At 43.3% G+C, this 18,800-nt stretch overlaps 1 long non-coding RNA gene and 1 pseudogene across 3 annotated transcripts in view; both read right to left on the bottom strand.

Moving 5' to 3' along the window:
* LOC131748873 (uncharacterized) overlaps positions 1-13,322 on the bottom strand; it is a 47,513-nt gene extending 34,191 nt beyond the window's left edge. Inside the window, exon 1 of one of the 3 annotated variants that reach the window (XR_010838750.1) lies at positions 12,909-13,322. This is a non-coding gene — a long non-coding RNA (uncharacterized lncRNA). The remainder of the gene's footprint in view (positions 1-12,908) is intronic. The other 2 variants (XR_010838751.1, XR_010838752.1) reach the window with 2 other exon arrangements.
* Positions 851-1,260, bottom strand: LOC131748869 (SUZ RNA-binding domain-containing pseudogene; annotated as a pseudogene).
* Positions 13,323-18,800: the final 5,478 nt, after the last annotated feature.

The raw sequence follows: 18,800 nt of genomic DNA, 5'->3' as shown, positions 1-18,800 counted from the left end.
ATTCCCTATCTCCCAAAATACACTAGAGGTGAGGGGTTGGCACCCTCTCCAGGCTCTCTGATTCTATAGAGCTAGCCCAGTCTTCAGGTAGTGCCCAGATGCTCTGGGACTTAGGTGGGGGGAGGGAGGTATAAGCATGGGGTGCTCATCTGTCCTGGGGGCTGCAGAGCCCTGCCCCTTTTCTGCGCTGCAGTAGGAATACAGAAGCTAAGCTCACCAAAATCCTATTGGTTAATGTTTCTAGTGAATTGCCCAGAAACATTTTTAAGTAGACTACCAAACTACTCTTTCACAATTAAAAATTCATTAAACTGCTAAAACCCCTCCCATGCACTTTTACTTTTGCAAATCAAATATTGTATAAAGAAATAAAAATAGGAAGCAAAGAAACAAAAAGGATATTTTCAGATGGAACTTGCTTTTAAGTGATGAAAACATGCACTTGAGCGTGGGTGGATGGGAGTTCTCATTTGTGTTTTTAAATCCCAAATTAATGAGCATGATAAACTGTTATTGCTGGCACTGGCTTTACCCCAAGTGGCCAAGTGGCACAGTCTGACTCTCTGAGTCCTTGGTTGGTCCCCCCCAACCCTTCTCTAAACCCACCCTTTCTCTTTCCATTGACTTGGGACAGCCCTTGTAGCCATGCCAATCACAGTGGGGGGGAGGGAGGTCACAGTGCATGGGGTTCAAGGTCACAGTGGGCGGAGCAAAGGGAATCACATTGCAAGTAAGTCAGGTTGTTCCCTCTGCTCAAGCCCAGCTGTCTGCCACGGCAGTGCAACCCGCAGCAGACGACCCAAGAAGTGGTGACGGAGGCAGTGGCGGTGGCATCCTTTCCTGCCCGCACTTATCTGTGCTGTTTGAAGCCTTGTAACCCATCAAGACCCAACAGCTGTCTGATCACATCATTGGGCTGCCTGCTGCCTTCAGGTTGGGAGATCCTGGCTGGCCTGTCGAGGATGGGTTTCTCTTGCTCCTCCTCTGGGCTGGCACTGCCCAGGATCCACTTCCAGGCCTCCATGCACTCTGCCTCACGATGCACTAGGGACTTGATAGGAAGGGCTGCAATGCTGGTGGAGCTGGGGCTGCTGACCACACCAATGCTGGTGGGCCTGTTGAGGATGTGGATCTGTGGAGGGGCCCCATGGGAAGGCTCTCGTCCTGAATCACAATGAGCACTTCGGAGGAGATTTGGATTTCCCCACTGTCTGCCGCCTCCCAGCTCTCAGGGACTTCCTCATCTTCCATCTTACTCACCACTTTCGGAGACCCTCAGTTTAGAGTCTGCAGTTGGGATGGACTTCCATTTAGAGTAGATTTCAATATGTTTTCAGTTGAGAAACACCAATCCAGGGTTTGACGCCCCGGAGTTTGGCAGCAGTGTTAGTGATGTAAAGAGGATGATGCAAGGGCCCTTTTAATAGGGATCAAGATTAGTTTTCTGGTTGCCTTGAGAGAACTAAGTCTCCAGTTTTGAGCATGGTGAGAAGATTGCGGAAGAGTAAGACGTGGAGATCACCTTCCTCCCCACAGATACATCAGAAATACATCGACACATGGAACTGCTCCTATAGAACACCCACTGAACGCTGGCAGGAGACCTCAGACCTCCCAAAAGGCAAGAAACTCCCCACGTACCTGGGTAGGGCAAAAGAAAAAAGAAAAAACAGAGACAAAAGAATAGGGACGGGACGGGACCTGCACCAGTGGGAGGGAGCTGTGAAGGAGAAAAGGTTCCCACACACTAGAAGCCCCTTGACGGGCGGAGACTGCGGGTGGCGGAGTGGGGAGCTTCGGAGCCGCAGAGGAGAGCACAGCCACAGGGGTGCGGAGGGTGAAGCGGAGAGATTCCCGCACAAAGGATCGGTGCCGACCAGCACTCACCAGCCCGAGAGGCTTGTGTGCTCACCCGCCAGGGCGGGCGGGGCTGGGAGCTGAGGCTCGGGCTTCAGTCGGATCTCAGGGAGAGGACTGGAGGCGTGAACACAGCCTGAAGGGGGCTAGTGCACCACGGCTACCTGGGAGAGAGTCTGGGAAAAAGTCTGGACCTGCCGAAGAGACTTTTCCTTGCCTCCTTGTTTCCTGGTGCGAGAGGAGAGGGGATTAAGCGCGCTTAAAGGAGCTCCAGAGACGGGCGCGAGCCACGGCTATCAGCACGGACCCCAGAGACGGGCATGAGACACTAAGACTGCTGCTGCTGCCACCAAGAAGCCTGTGTGCGAGCACAGGTCACTATCCACACCTCCCCTCCCGGGAGCTGGTGCAGCCCGCCACTGCCAGGGTCCCATGATCCAGGGACAACTTCCCTGGGAGAACGCATGCACAGCGTGCCTCAGGCTGGTGCAAAGTCATGCCAGCCTCTGCCCCAAGCTCGCCCCGCATCCTTACCCCTCCCTCCCCCGGCCTTAGTGAGCCAGAGCCCCCAAATCAGTTGCTCCTTTAACCCCATCCTGTCTGAGCAAAAAGCAGATGCCCTCAGGTGACCTACACGCAGAGGCGGGGCCAAATCCAAAGCTGAACCCCAGAAGCTGTGCAAAGAAAGAAGAGAAAGGGAAATCTCTACCAGCAGCCTCAGAAGCAGCGAATTAAAGCTCCACAATCAACTTGATGTACCCTGCATCTGTGGAATACCTGAATAGACAATGAATCATCCCAAATTGAGGAGGTGGACTTTGGTAGCAAGATATATTATTGTTTCCCCTTTTCCTCTTTTTGTGAGTGTGAATGTGTATGCTTCTGTGTGAGATTTTGTATGTATAGCTTTGCTTTCACCAATTGTCCTAGGGTTTCGACCGTCTGTTTTTCTTTTCTTTCTTTTTTTTTAAACTTAAAATTTTTTTCTTAATAATTATTTTTATTTTAATAACTTTATTTTATTTTATCCTACTTTATTTTATCCTCTTTCTTACTTTCTTTCTTTCTTTCTTTCTTATTTTTTCTCCCTTTTATTCTGAGCCGTGTGGATGAAAGGCTCTTGGTGCTCCAGCCAGGAGCCAGTGCTGTGCCTCTGAAGTGGAAGAGCCAACTTCAGGACACTGGTCCACAAGAGACCTCCCAGCTCCACGTAATATCAAACACCGAAAGTCTCCCAGAGATCTCTATCTCAATGCTAAGACTCAGCTTCACTCAACGACCAGCAAGCTACAGTGCTGGACACCCTATGCCAAACAACTAGCAAGACAGGAACGCAGCCCCATGCATTAGCAGAGAGGCTGCCTAAAATCATAATAAGGCTACAGACACCCCAAAACACACCACCAGACGTGAACCTGTCCACCAGAAAGACAAGATCCAGCCTCATCCACCAGAACACAGGCACTAGTCCCCTCCACCAGGAAACCTACACAACCCACTGAACCAACCTTAGGCACTGGGGACAGACACCAAAAACAACGGGAACTACGAACCTGCAGGCTGCAAAAAGGAGACCCCTAACACAGTAAGATAAGCAAAATAAAAAGACAGAAAAACACATAGCAGATAAAGGACCAAGGTAAAAACCCATCAGACCTAACAAATGAAGAGGAAAGAGGCAGTCTACGTGAAAAAGAATTCAGAATACTGATAGTAAAGATGATCCAAAATCTTGGAAATAGAATAGAGAAAATAAAAGAAACATTTAACAAGGACCTAGAAGAACTAAAGAGCAAATACACATTGATGAGCAAAACAGTAAATGAAATTAAAAATTCTCTAGAAGGGATCAACAGCAGAATAACTGAGGCAGAAGAATGGATAAGTGACCTGGAAGATAAAATAGTGGAAATAACTACTGCAGAGCAGAATAAAGAAAAAAGAATGAAAAGAACTGAGGACAGTCTCAGAGACCTCTGGGACAACATTAAACACACCAACTTTCGAATTATAGGGGTCCCAGAAGAAAAAGAGAAAAAGAAGGGACTGAGAAAATATTTGAAGAGATTATAGTTGAAAATTCCCTAATATGGGAAAGGAAATAGTTAATCAAGTCCAGGAAGCACAGAGAGTCCCATACAGGATAAATCCAAGGAGAAACAGGTCAAGACACATATTAATCAAACTGTCAAAAACTAAATACAAAGAAAACATATTAAAAGTAGCAAGGGAATAATAACAAACAAGAGAATCCCCATAAGGTTAACAGCTGACCTTTCAGCAGAAACTTTGCAAGCCAGAAGGGACTGGCAGGACATATTTAAAGTGATGAAGGAGAAAAATCTAAAACCAAGATTACTATACCCAGCAAGGATCTCATTCAGATTTGATGGAGAAATTAAAATCTTTACAGACAAGCAAAAGCTGAGAGAGTTCAGTACCACCAAACCAGCTTTACAACAAATGCTAAAGGAACTTCTCTAGGCAAGAAACACAAGAGAAGGAAAAGACCTGCAATAACAAACCCAAAACAATTAAGAAAATGGGAATAGGAACGTACATATCGATAATTACCTTAAATGTAAATGGATTAAATGCTCCCACCAAAAGACAAAGACTGGCTGAATGGATACAAAAACAAGACCCGTATATATGCTGTCTACAAGAGACCCAATTCAGACCTAGAAACACATACAGACTGAAAGTGAGGGGATGGAAAAACATATTCCATGCAAATGGAAATCAGAAGAAAGCTGGAGTAACAATTCTCATATCAGACAAAATAGACTTTAAAATAAAGACTATTACAAGAGACAAAGAAGGACACTACATAATGATCAAGGGATTGATCCATGAAGAAGATATAACAATGGTAAATATTTAGGCACCCAACATAGGAGCACCTCAATGCATAAGGCAAATACTAACAGCCATAAAAGGGGAAATCGACAGTAACACAATCATAGTAGGGGACTTTAACATCCCACTTTCACCAATGGACAGATCATCCAAAATGAAAATAAATAAGGAAACACAAGTTTTAAATGATACATTAAACAAGATGGACATAATTGATATTTATAGGACATTCCATCCAAAAACAACAGAATACACATTTTTCTCAAGTGCTCATGGAACATTCCCTAGGATAGATCATATTTTGGGTCACAAACCTAGCCTTGGTAAATTTAAGAAAACTTAAATCATATCAAGTATCTTTTCCAACCACAACGCTATGAAACTAGATATCAATAACAGGAAAAGATCTTCAAAAAATACAAACACTTGGAGGCTAAAAAATACACTACTCAATAACGAAGTGATCACTGAAGAAATCCAAGAGGAAATCAAAAAATATCTAGAGGGCTACCCTGGTGGTGCAGTAGTTGAGAATCCGCCTGCCTATGCAGGGGACACGGGTTCGTGCCCCGGTCTGGGAAGATCTCACATACTGCAGAGCTGCTGGGCCCATGAGCCATGGTCGCTGAGCCTGTGCATCCGGAGCCTGTGCTCTGCAGCGGGAGAGGCCACAACAGTGAGAGGCCCATGTACCGCAAAAAAAAAAAAAAAAAAAAAAAAACTAGAAACAAATGACAATGGAGACATGACAACCCAAAACTTATGGGATGCAGCAAAAGCAGTTCTAAGAGGGAAGTTTATAGCAATACAATCCTACCTTAAGGAACAGGAAACATCTCAAATAAACAACCTAACCTTGCACCTAAAGCAGTTAGAGAAAGAACAAATATCCCCAAATTTAGCAGAAGAAAAGAAATCATAAAGATCAGATCAGAAATAAATGAAAAAGAAATGAAGGAAATGATAGCAAAGATCAATAAAACTAAAAGCTGGCTCGTCGAGAAGATTAAAAAAAATGATAAACCATTAGCCAGACTCATTAAGAAAAAAAAGGAGAAGACTCAAATCAATAGAATTAGAAATGAAAAAGGAGAGCAACTGACACTGCAGAAATACAAAGGATCAAGAGAGATTACTACAAGCAACTCTATGCCAATAAAATGGACAACCTGGAAGAAATGGACAAATTCTTAGAAATGCCAACCTGCCGAGACTGAACCAGTAAGAAATAGAAAATATGAACAGACCAATCACAAGCACTGAAATTGAAACTGTGATTAAAAGTCTTCCAACAAACAAAAGCCCAGGACCAGATGGCTTCACAGGCGAATTCTATCAAACATTTAGAGAAGAGCTAACACCTATCCTTCTCAAACTCTTCCAAAAGATAGCAGAGGGAGGAACACTCCCAAACTCATTCTATGAGGCCACCATCACCCTGATACCAAAACCAGACAAAGACGTCACATGGAAAGAAAACTACAGGCCAATGTCACTGATGAACATAGATGCAAAACTCCTCACCAAATACTAGCAAACAGAATCCAACAGCACATTAAAAGGATCATACACCATGATCAAGTGGGGTTTATTCCAGGAATGCAAGGATTCTTCTATATACACAAATCAATCAACGTGATAAAACATATCAACAAACTGAAGGAGAAAAACCATATGATCATCTCAATAGATGCAGAGAAAGCTTTCAACAAAAGTCAACACCCATTTATGATAAAACCCTGCAGAAAGTAGGCACAGAGAGAAATTTCCTCAACATAATAAAGGCCATGCATGAGAAACCCACACCCAACATCTTCCTCAATGGTGAAAAACTGAAAACATTTCCGCTAAGATCAGGAACAAGACAAGGTTGCCCACTCTCACCTCTCTTATTCAACATAGTTTTGGAAGTTCTAGCCACAGCAATCAGAGAAGAAAAAGAAATAAAATGAATCCAAATCAGAAAAGAAGAAGTAAAGTTGTCACTCTTTGCAGATGACATGATACTACACATAGAGAATCCTAAAGATGCCACCAGAAAACTACGAGAGCTAATCAATGAATTTGGTAAAGTAGCAGGACACAAAATTAATGCACAGAAATCTCTGGCATTCTTATACACTAATGATGAAAAATCTGAGAATGAAATTAAGAAAACACTCTCATTTACCACTGCAACAAAAAGAATAAAATATCTAGGAATAAACCTACCTAAGGAGACAAAAGACCTGTAAGCAGAAAACTATAAGACACTGATGAAATAAATTAAAGATGGTACAAATAGATGGAGAGATATACCATGTTCTTGGATTGGAAGAATCAACATTGTGAAAATCACTGTACTATCCAAAGCAATCTACACATTCAATGCAATCCCTATCAAACTACCACTGGCATTTTTCATGGGACTAGAACAAAAAATTTCACAATGTGTATGGAAACACAAAAGACCCCGAATAGCCAAAACAATCTTGAGAGCAAAACATGGAGCTGGAGGAATCAGGCTCCATGACTTCAGATTATACTACAAAGCTACAGTAATCAAGAAAGTACGGTACTGGCACAAAAACAGAAATATAAATCAATGGGACAGGATAGAAAACCCAGAGATAAACCCACGCACATATGATCACCCTATCTTTGATAAAGGGGGCAAGAATATACAGTGGAGAAAAGACAGCCTCTTCAATAAGTGGTGCTGGGAAAACTGGACAGCTACATGTAAAAGTATGAAATTAGAACACTCCCTAACACCATACACAAAAATAAAGTCAAAATGGGTTAAAGACCTAAATGTAAGGCCAGACACTATCAAACTCTTAGAGGAAAACATAGGCAGAACACTCTATGACATGAATCACAGCAAGATCCTTTTAGACCACCTCCTAGAGAAATGGAAAAAAAACCAAAAATAAACAAATGGGACCTAATGAAACTTAAAAGCTTTTGCACAGCAAAGGAGACCATAAACAAGACCAAAAGACAACCCTCAGAATGGGAGAAAATAGTTGCAAATGAAGCAACTGACAAAGGATTAATCTCCAAAATTTACAAGCATCTCATGCAGGTCAATATCAAAAAAAACAAACAATCCAATCCAAAAATGGGCAGAAGACCTAAATAGACATTTCTCCAAAGAAGATATACAGATCGCCAACAAACACATGAAAGGATGCTCAACATCACTAATCACTAGAGAAACGCAAATCAAAACTGCAATGAGGTATCATCTCACACCAGTCAGAATGGCCATCATCAAAAACTCTAGAAACCATAAATGCTGGAGAGGGTGTGGAGAAAAGGGAATACTCTTGCACTGCTGGTGGGAATGTAAATTGATACAGCCACTATGGAGAACAGTATGGAGTTTCCTTAAAAAACTACAGATAGAACTACCATATGACCCAGCAATCCCACTACTGGGCATATACCCTGAGAAAACCATAATTCAAACAGAGTCATGTACCAAAATATTCATTGCAGCTCTATTTACAAAAGCAAGGACATGGAAGCAACCTAAGTGTCCATCAACAGATGAATGGATAAAGAAGATGTGGCACATATATACAATGGAATATTACTCAGACATAAAAAGAAATGAAACTGAGTTATTTGTAGTGAGGTGGATGGACCTGGAGGCTGTCATACAGAGTGAAGTAAGTCAGAAGGAGAAAAACAAATACCGTATGCTAACACATATATATTGAATCTAAGAAAAAAAAATGGGGCTTCCCTGGTGGCGCAGTGGTTGAGAATCCGCCTGCCGATGCAGGAGACACGGGTTCGTGCCCTGGTCCGGGAAGATCCCACATGCCGCGGAGCAACTGGGCCCGTGAGCCATGGCCGCTGGGCCTGCGCGTCCGGAGCCTGTGCTCTGCAACGAGAGAGGCCACAACAGTGAGAGGCCCGCATACCGCAAAAAAAAAAAAAAAAAAAGAAAAGAAAAAAAAATGTCATGAAGAGACTAGGGGCAGGACGGGAATAAAACACAGATCTACTAGAGCATGGACTTGAGGATATGGGGAGGGGGAAGGGTAAGCTGTGACAAAGTGAGAGAGTGGCATGGACATATATACACTACCAAACGTAGGGTGGATAGCTAGTGGGAAGCAGCCGCATGGCACAGGGAGATCAGCTAGGTGGTTTCTGACCACCTAAACGGGTGGGATAGGGAGGGTGGGAGGGAGGGAGATGCAAGAGGGAAGAGATATGGGAACATATGTATATGTATAACTGATTCACTTTGTTATAAAGCAGAAACTAACACACCATTGTAAAGCAATTATACTCCAATAAAGATGTTTATAAAAATGTAGATGGGACAAATTACCAGGTTTCTTTAAAAATAAATTTCAAGGAGGGAAAAAAAAGTGAGAGAGACATGGAGGGAGAACCTGTAGATTAAATAAGACTTCAGAGACCTAACAGTCAACAGCAAAGTGTGGACCTTATTTGAATCTAGTTCAAAATTCTTAAAAACAATTTTTATGACATTTAGGAGACATCTGCAAATTTGAGCACTCACTGGGTATTTAATAGTAAAAAATGATATTAAGGAATAAAAGTCCTATATTTTAACTATACATACCAAAAATGTATACGTGTAATTACATGTAGGCTCGGAGTTGCTTCAAGATAATATGGAATAGGGTGAAAGAGGTGGGGGTATATATAAAACGTGACAGCCATCAGTTGGTAAATATTAAAGCTGGATGAGTTCATGGGTCTACAGGGAACACTCACAGTATTTTGTATACTTTTGTATATGTTTAAAATTTGTGATAATTGTTTAAAAACAAGACAACGCTGTAGAAAACAGTTTGGCAGTTTCTCAAAGGTTAAACGTAGAGCTACCATATGATCCATCAACTCTGCTACTACCTACACTGCACATCTAAGAGAACTGAAAGCAGGGATTTGAACAAATATTTGTACACCAATGATCATAGCAGCATGATTCACAATACCTACAAGGTGGAAAAAACCCAAGTGTCAATCAACTGATGAATAACAAAATATGGTATATACACACAGTGGGATTTATTAAGCCAAAAAAGGAATGGCATTTTGTTACATGCTATAACATAGATGAACCTTGAAAACACTATGTTTAGTGAAATAAGCCAGACATAGAAGGACAAATATTGTAGATTCCACTTACACGAGGTACCCAGAATAGGCAAATTCATAGAGACAGAAAACAGAATAGAGGTTACTAAGGGCTGGTGGAGGGAAAATGGGGTTGTTACTGTTTGATGGTTACAGAGTTTTTGTTGAGGAAAACCAGGAAACCACTCACACTCCAAGGCTCTGCCAGAAATTTTTAACTAATAACAGCCTCTTTGGAACTACTGATGATACCACGCAGAGCTGAAAACCACTGGTCTTTAGGAAAACTCAACAAAGGCCCAGAAATTTTGACTTGCTGAGGAGCTGGAGTGATAAACTGATTTCTCTTGATGGGCAGCACAAATCATCTAACTGATCATGTTTGCTCTTTTCACTGTGGCTGCCATGAAGCTCACAGATAAAATGTTCAGCTCAGTTAATCTGAACTAAGGCCAGATGATCTGTGTCTCTTCACAGCAACTTTACCTGCTTCTTGATCTTCTATTCCCTCTAAATTTTTCTAATTCTTATTTTCAACTAATTGTCCTTTCCCATTTTGCTGTGGAAAAACCAAGTGGGAAACAAACAAGCTATCTGAGACTCAATCATTTTCTTTTCCTCTTTGGAAAGCTACTGGCGGTGGGGTGGGTACAGAAGAGTCTTCACAGACCAAGTTGGGTTAGCCACTCTGCAATGGCTGGATGTGAAATGTGTTGTTTGTTCATTCATTGATAACTTGTGTTTCTCATCTGACCAGCAATTCCATTTCTATAACTTTGTCCTAAGGAAAGAATCATGGATGTGTGCAGAGATTTAACTGCAGGAACCTTCATCACAGCTTTGTCTTTAAAACCATAATATTGAAAATAACCTAAATGCCCAATCACTGAGAGAATAAGTTATGGAACCCCCAAAGGATGGAAAGGCAGGCAACCATTAAAAGTAACACTATAGACGATTAAGAGGCTAAAGAGACACAGCAACCAAATTTGAAGTATGAACCTTGTCTAGAATCTTAATTTGAACAGACAAGAAAATCTTGGAGATAATCATTAAAGTTTGAGCCCTGACTAGATATTTGATATTAAGGAATTTAACCACTAATGATCTGAAGATATTATTGTTAATTATTTTACCTTGAATAATGGTATGACCTTTAAGTCCTTACCATTTACAGATACATAATGGAGTATTTATGGATAAAACAATATGTCTGGGACCTGTTTCAAATAATAACAGACATGTAAAATTTTATTGAGCTGTACACTTAATATTTGTGCATTTTATGTTATACCTCAATTAAAAACAAATAAAAAACAATCTGGGAGGAAGAACTGAATGGGTAGTCTAGGTTAGGGGTTGGCAAACTTTTTCTGTAAAGAGCCAGATAGCAAATATTTTAGAATTGTGAAGCCTATGGTTCCTGCAGCAACTACTCAGCTTTGCTATTGCAGGGTGAGAGCAGCCACAGACAATACACAAAACAATTATGCTCCTTGACTGTGTTCCAATAATATTTCATTTATGGGCACTATGATTTGAATTTTGTATCATTTTCACATATCACAAAATATTATTCTTCTTTTGACTTTTTTTCCAACCATTAAAAAATGTGAAAATCATTCTTAAGCTTATGGCTGTATAAAGGCATGCCAGATTTGGCCCACTGCCTGCAGTTTTCCATCTCCTGGTCTAGATGAAATAAGACTGGCCAAGAGTTGATGATTGATGAGACTGGGTGATGTGTATAATGGGGTTTCATTATACAGTTCTCAATGTTTGAAAACGTCCACAGAAATAAACTAAGTCTGGAAATAAACTACTATGGAAATAAAGTTAATGGCATGGAAGGATAGCTGTGAAGTGAAGAAGAGGCAGGCCACAAGATCATGCTCCCAATTGTTTAATAACAAACAAACATCTGTCCCCCAAGATATTACAATAGTTTGCGGCCCTCCAAGGCTCAACTCTACCTGACACAATCTTATTCCTTGGTATTTAATTTCTTTAATTGGATTTTCTTGGGTGCCACAGGAGCAGCTCTGACATAGAGTTCATGGAAGATCCATTAAATATATACATGATCGGTGCTACAAAACCATGGGGAATGGATAATAATCAGGTATTCACTCACTTAATTATCATCCCAAGCCTCACAGGATAGGCCCTGCTATCATCCTCATTTCCTAGAGAGGATACTGAGGCCTAGACAGGAAAAGTGACTTGTCTGAGATCACACAACCAGTGATTAGAGGGTGAGGTGGTGAGAAAATGAAAAGCAGAGAACTCCTCCCTAGCTGATGTGGCACCACGGTTTTCAGAGATGCAACCCTCAGTCTGCTTCTGGATGCCCTAAAAAATTAATTCTCCTTCTAAACTACAGAAAACATTGTTTGGTTTTTAACTCAAGAATAACAAAATGTTAAATTTACATTGTGCTCTACAGTTTAACTTAAAATCTTAATATTCAAAGCCACAATAAGGAAAAGAGAAACCAAAAATTAAGGACATAGTTGCAAAACACATATCACCAATAAAAAAGTAGTATCCGAATATATGAAAACAATTCCTACAAATCAGTAAGGAAAAGGCAGACAATGCAACATAAAAATGAGCAGAAGATCTGAACAGGCACCTCACAAAACAGGATCTCCAAGAGATCAATACATATTTGAAAAGGTAGTCATCAGGGAATATCAAAACCTCAATGTCTGAATCCTCCATTGGAATGTTGAAACCACAAGGGCTGGGATTTTTGTTTATTCATATATGTATTGTTGATCTCAAAGACCCACACATCATGGACCCCAAAGAATCCCAACATGACCCTTCACATTCCCATTCCTGTCTCCATGGACCCTTGTCATTCATCCTGTAGACCTCCTATTATCCACTTCACAGATCCCCCATCACTCACCCAAGAGACCCTCCATCACTCACCCCAGACCCCCTTCACTCACTCTATAGACCCCCTTTACTCACCCCCTTGAAATCCCATCATTCACCCTACAGGCAGCATTGCTCATCTCACAGATCCCCCATCACTCACCCCCATAAACTCCCCATCACATACCCCCACACACCTGATCCTCCAGACTCCCCTATCACTGTTGTTCACATCATTCAGTCCAAAGGACCCCTCATTAGAGCTTCCACATGTCCCCATCACTGACCAGACAGACTCCCATCACTCAGCCAGGCCCCTCACCCTGGCCCTGCTCTCAGGACCCAAAAGCTTCTTCTCAAGCCAGGCTTGGCTCTGCGCTTGCACAAATGGGCTCAACATCCCTCGAAAATCCCTTCCCCTTACAGCCCTCCTCGGTGTGTCTGGATGGCGCATTAGCTTATCTTTCGCCCGTTCAGAACCAGCGGCTAAGCCCAGCTCTGCCAGTAACAAAAATGGCGTCATTCGCTCTGCGCCAGCAACTCGGTTGCCGGCCGGGAAATGGCTGGTGCCTCCCAGGGCTTCTGGGGGCTGCCATTCCAGCCAGAAGATATATGCGTTTTGGAGCCCGGGGAGTCCCTGTGATATTTCCGAGGCAGTGTACTCGAAAGCAGTGTGAAGCTCGGAAGCGCCGCGACTATCCTGGGGGAGGGATTCCAGGCCCTGTGCGGAGGCACCGCCTGAGCAAAGGCATGGCGATGCGACTGGTTGGAGTGTTCGGTGGGAACCGGGGGGCGAGGCTGGGAGTGAAAGCACCACCTGAAAGACTGTTCTGTGGAAGCCTCATTTCTAAGGCGTCTGGAGAAAGTGAAAAGTACCTTGACATAATGTTTGTTCACTTGGGGGCCGCGCACTCCTCCGAGCCTAGCGTCACCGCCCTCCTGCCCTCCTATTGCTCCTTCCTCAGGTCAGGGCCCGCCCCCTCCTGTCACTCACAGCCGGACTTCCTACCCGCGTCATATAAAGTGGGCAGAAGCAACCTTTTGCAGCCCGTATCAAAGCTCAAAGAGTTGAGTCCGAGGTTCAAGGCAAAACCTAAGGGGCACTTATTTTAGAAAACTTAACAAAGGGCTAGATTGAAGTCAGCCCAGAGCGGGAATAAATAGTTAACAAAGGCGTAGGTTCTATATCTACAAAATAGGGGATCTCTGATGGCAGTATTTAAGAATGTCCTAGGATTCAAGATCTCTACCAAGGTGTATGGATGGAGAAAACTTAACAAAAACCTTGCTTTCAAGGTCAAACTAGGAGGGCCCTCATAGTGGAATGGTTGCCCAGTTCCAAAGTCATTCAGAGAGGCTTTGAAAATGGAAATGTTAACTTAGACCCAAATCTGAAATAGACCAGAGAAGCATTAATAGTGGTATAATTAACAATGGCCCACAACTCACAACCTATACCAAAGGGGCAATGATGGTGGAAGAGTTAACAAAGACCTGACTTCAAGTTCACACGTAATGGGCACTCATGATACAAGCATTAACTGAGGGCTGGGGTTGATGCACATAGGAGAAGGGGCACTAACAATGGAAGAGTTAGCAGATGTTTGATTTTCCATACACACCAAAGGAGCATAGATGGGGAGGATTTAGCTGAGACCTGTAGTCAATGTACGGACCCTGGGGAGCAACCATAGGGAAAGAGTTAACAGGCTTGAGAAAAGATTCACGCATAAATTGCCCTGATAGTGAAAAAGTGAACAGACCTCCAAGTGCAATACACAGACACAAAGGACTGTTAACTATCTACCCTCAAAAGCCTAGATTCTACATCTAGATCAGAACCCATTAATGGTGGAATAGATAACAGTTGCCTGAGTTCAAGGTAAAATCAGAGATTGATTTAGGTTGGAAAAGTTAACAGAGGCCCAGGTTGGGAGGACATAGATAAGGGATTCTTATGGTGGAATGGCTAACAGTGGCTGGGAATTGAGATCACACAGAGGGCATGGATGGTGGAAGAGTTAACAAGGACATAGTTTGAGTATTGCCCAAATGGGCATCAATGGTGGAATAGTTCAAAGATGCCTGTATTTGTTTCCTATTGCTGCTCTAACAAATGACCACAAACTTGTGTTGGCTTAAACCAATACAAGTTTATTACTTTACAGTTCTGGAGGTCAGAAGTCCAAAGTGGGTTTCACTGGGCTGAAGGCAAGGTGTTGGCAAGGCTGTACTCCCTCTGGAGGTTCTAGGGAGAATTCATTTCCTTGCTTTTTCCAACTTCCTTGGCTAATGACCCCTTCTTCCATCTTCAAAGCAAGCAATGTAGCATCTTCAACTCTCTCTTTGACTGTGACCTTCTGTTTCCACCATCAAACCTCCTTCTCTGACTCTGACCCTCCTCCCTCTCTCCCTCTCTCTTTTGAGGAGCCTTGTGATTACATTAGACCCATCTGGATAATCCACAATAATCTTCCCATCTCAAGATTCTTTTTCTTTTTCTTTTTTTTTTGGCCGCACCGCACAGCATGAGGGATCTCAGTTTCCCAACCATGCCACCTGCAATGGAAGCCAGGAGACTTAACCACTGAACCACCAGGGAAGTCCCAAAATTCTTAACTTAATCACATCTACCATGTCCCTATTGCCATGTAAGAAAACATATTTACAGATTCCAAGGATTGAGATGTAGATGTATTTGGGAAACCATTATTCTATCTACCATAATGCCGAATTTTGAGGTCAAACCACAGGGTCAATGGTGGTGAAAAATCTGATTCAGACACAGTGTATTAATAGGGGAAGACAATTGATGGTAGATCAGGTTTGAATTCAAACCAGATGGGCATCAATGAGGGGCTCGAGCTGTTGTGTCAGAATTGTTTCAAAGGCCTAGGTTCAAGATAAGAACAAAGGAAATTGATAGAAATCTCAACAGAGACTCTGGACCAAGCTTACAGGAGCATTGATGGTGGACACGTTAACAGAGGCCCACGTTTAAGATCTAAAACAGGCACACTGATGGTGGAATACTTAACAGAGCCCTGGGTTTGAGATTAAAACTGAAGGTCACTGGGCTTCCCTGGTGGCACAGTGGTTGAGAGTCCGCTTGCCAATGCAGGGGACACGGGTTCATGCCCTGGTCCAGGAAGATCCCACATGCCGCGGAGCGGCTAGGCCCATGAGCCAAGGCCACTGAGCCTGCGTGTCCGGAGCCTGTGCTCCACAATGGGAGAGGCCACAACAGTGAGAGGCCTGCATACTGCAAAAATTAAAAAAACTGAAGGTCACTGATGATTAAAGAATTAACAGATAGATTCATGGTCAGAAAAGAGGGGCATTGGTAGTAAAATCTACAACTGTGATCTGGGTTTAATATACAGATCAGAGAGGGGAACTAATGGTGTTAAGAAACTTGGATTTAATTGACAGATCAGAAGAGTCATTGATGAAGGAAGAAATAAAAATAGAACTCGGGTTTGGGTTTCATGCCAGACTGAACTGATGATGAAATAGTTACTTAACAGAGACCTAAGTTAGATGTCCCGACAAGCAGCACATTAGTGGCAGAAGTATTAACAGAAAGCTCTGTAGAGAGAAAATTGAACAGAGAACCAGGTACAAGTCAGACCTGAGAGGAACAGTTAACAGAGGACCAGTATCAAGGTTCAGATCTGAGGGACATAGATGGTACAAGTCTGACCCAAGACCCAGATTCAATATGGACAACAGGGGACACGTAATCTTCTGTGTGGTCCTGACTAAAGCCACAATCATGTCTTGACTTCAGTAGTGTTATACAGTAGTGGCTATGGACTGAATTGAGGCCCCCCCACATGTTGACATCCTAATCCCCATGTGACTGTATTGGACATAGGGCCTTTAAGGAGGTGACTAAGGCTAAATGAGGTTATAAGGGTACAGCCCTGCTCTGATAGAACTGGTGTCCTTAGAAAAGAGCCAGAGTCACCAGAGACATCTGTGAGACACCATGTGAGGACACAGAGAGGAGATAGCCATCTGCAAGCCAGGAAGAGAGCTCTCACCAGAAGCCAAATCCTGCCAGAACCTTGATCTTGGACTTTCTGGGCTCCAGAATTGTGAAAAAACAAACTTCTGTTGTTTGAGCCACCCAGTCTATGGTATTTTGACAGCCCAAGCAGAATAATACAAAACTATGTACATTTTTAAGAGTTCTCTCAATTATGTGGTAAACTAGGTATGACAGGACCCCTGGAAATTAAGAATTTTCATGAAGTTAAGATCAAAGCTCGGGGGGAGACCTTCAAGATAGTGGAGGAGTAAGACGTGGAGATCACCTTCCTCCCCACAAATACATCAGAAATGCATCTACATGTGGAACAGCTCCTACAGAACACCTACTGAACGCTGGCAGAAGACCTCAGACCTCCCAAAAGGCAAGAAACTCCCCAAATACCTGGTAGGGCAAAAGATAAAAGAAGAAACAGAGACAAAAGAATAGGGACAGGACCTGCACCAGTGGGAGGGAACTGTGAAGAAGGAAAAGTTTACACACACTAGGAAGCCCCTTCACTGGCAGAGACGGGGGGGGTGAGCGGGGGGGAAGCTTCAGAGCCACGGAGGAGAGCACAGCAACAGGGGTGCAGAGGGCAAAGCGGAGAGATTCCCGCACAGAAGATCGGTGCCGACCAGCACTCACCAGCCCGAGAGGCTTGTCTGCTTACCCTCTGGAGTGGGCGGGGGCTGGGAGCTGAGGCTTGGGCTTCCGAGGTCAGATCCCAGGAAGAGGACTGGGGTTGGCGGCACGAACACAGCCTGAAGCGGGCTAGTGCACCACAGCTAGCCGGGAGGGAGTCTGGGAAAAAGTCTGGAACTGCCTAAGGGGCAAGAGAACATTGTTTCAGGGTTCATGAGGAGAGGGGACTCAGAGCACCACCTAAACGAGATCCAGAGATGGGCGCGAGCCACGGCTATGAGCACGGACCCCAGAGACAGGCATGGGACGCTAAGGTTGCTGCTGCCGCCACCAAGAAGCCTGTGTGCAAGCACAGGTCACTCTCCACACCTCCCCTCCTGGGAGCCTGTGCAGCCCGCCACTGCCAGGGTCCCGTGATCCACGGACAACTTCCCCGGGAGAATGCACGGTGCACCTCAGGCTGGTGCAACGTCATGCCGGCCTCTGCCGCCACAGGCTCGCCCTGCATCTGTAGCCCTCCCTCCCCTCGGCTGAGCGAGCCAGAGCCCCCTAATCAGTTGCTACTTTAACCCCGTCCTGTCTGAGGAAATTACAGATGCCCTCAGGTGACCTACATGCAGAGGTGGGGCCAATCCAAAGCTGAACCCCAGGGGCTGTGTGAACAAAGAAGAGAAAGGGAAATTTCTCCCAGCAGCCTCAGGAGCAGAGGATTAAATCTCCACAATCAACTGGATGTACCCTGCATCTGTGGAATACCTGAATAGACAACAAATCATCCCAAGTTGAGGCGGTGGACTTTGGGAGCAACTGTGACATGGGGTTTGCTTTCTGCATCTAATTTGTTTCTGGTTTTTTGTTTATCTTAGTTTAGTATTTAGAGTTTATTGTCATTGGTAGATTTATTTATTGATTTGGTTGCTTTCCTCCTTTTTTGTATATATATATAGATTATTTTCCTTTTTCTCTTTTTCTGAATGTGTATGTGTATGCTTCTTTGTGTGATTTTGTCTGTATAGCTTTGCTTTTACCATTTGTCCTAGGGTTCACTCTGACCGCTTTTTTGGTCTTATTTGTTTTTAGTGTAGTTTTTAGCACTTGTTATCATTGGTGGATCTGTTTATTGGTTTGGCTGCTCTCTTCTTTCTTTTTTTAAATGACTTTTAAATGTTTTTTATTTTTAATATTTTTTTTTAATTTTAACTTTTATTTTATTTTTTTTTTCTTTCTTATTTTTCCTCCCTTTTCTTCTGAGCCATGCAACTGACAGGGTCTTGGTGCTCCGGCTGGGTGTCAGGCCTGTGCGTCTGAGGTGGGAGAGCCGAGTTCAGGACACTGGTTCACCAGAGACCTCCCGGCTCCACATAATATCAAACGGCAAAAGCTCTCCCAGAGGTCTCCATCTCAACCCTAA

The sequence above is a fragment of the Kogia breviceps genome, chromosome X (genome assembly GCF_026419965.1).
Source record: "Kogia breviceps isolate mKogBre1 chromosome X, mKogBre1 haplotype 1, whole genome shotgun sequence".
Classification (NCBI taxonomy): domain Eukaryota; kingdom Metazoa; phylum Chordata; class Mammalia; order Artiodactyla; family Physeteridae; genus Kogia; species Kogia breviceps.
The sequence above is the reverse complement of the archived record's forward strand: the minus strand, read 5'-3'. Positions and strand labels throughout refer to the sequence as shown.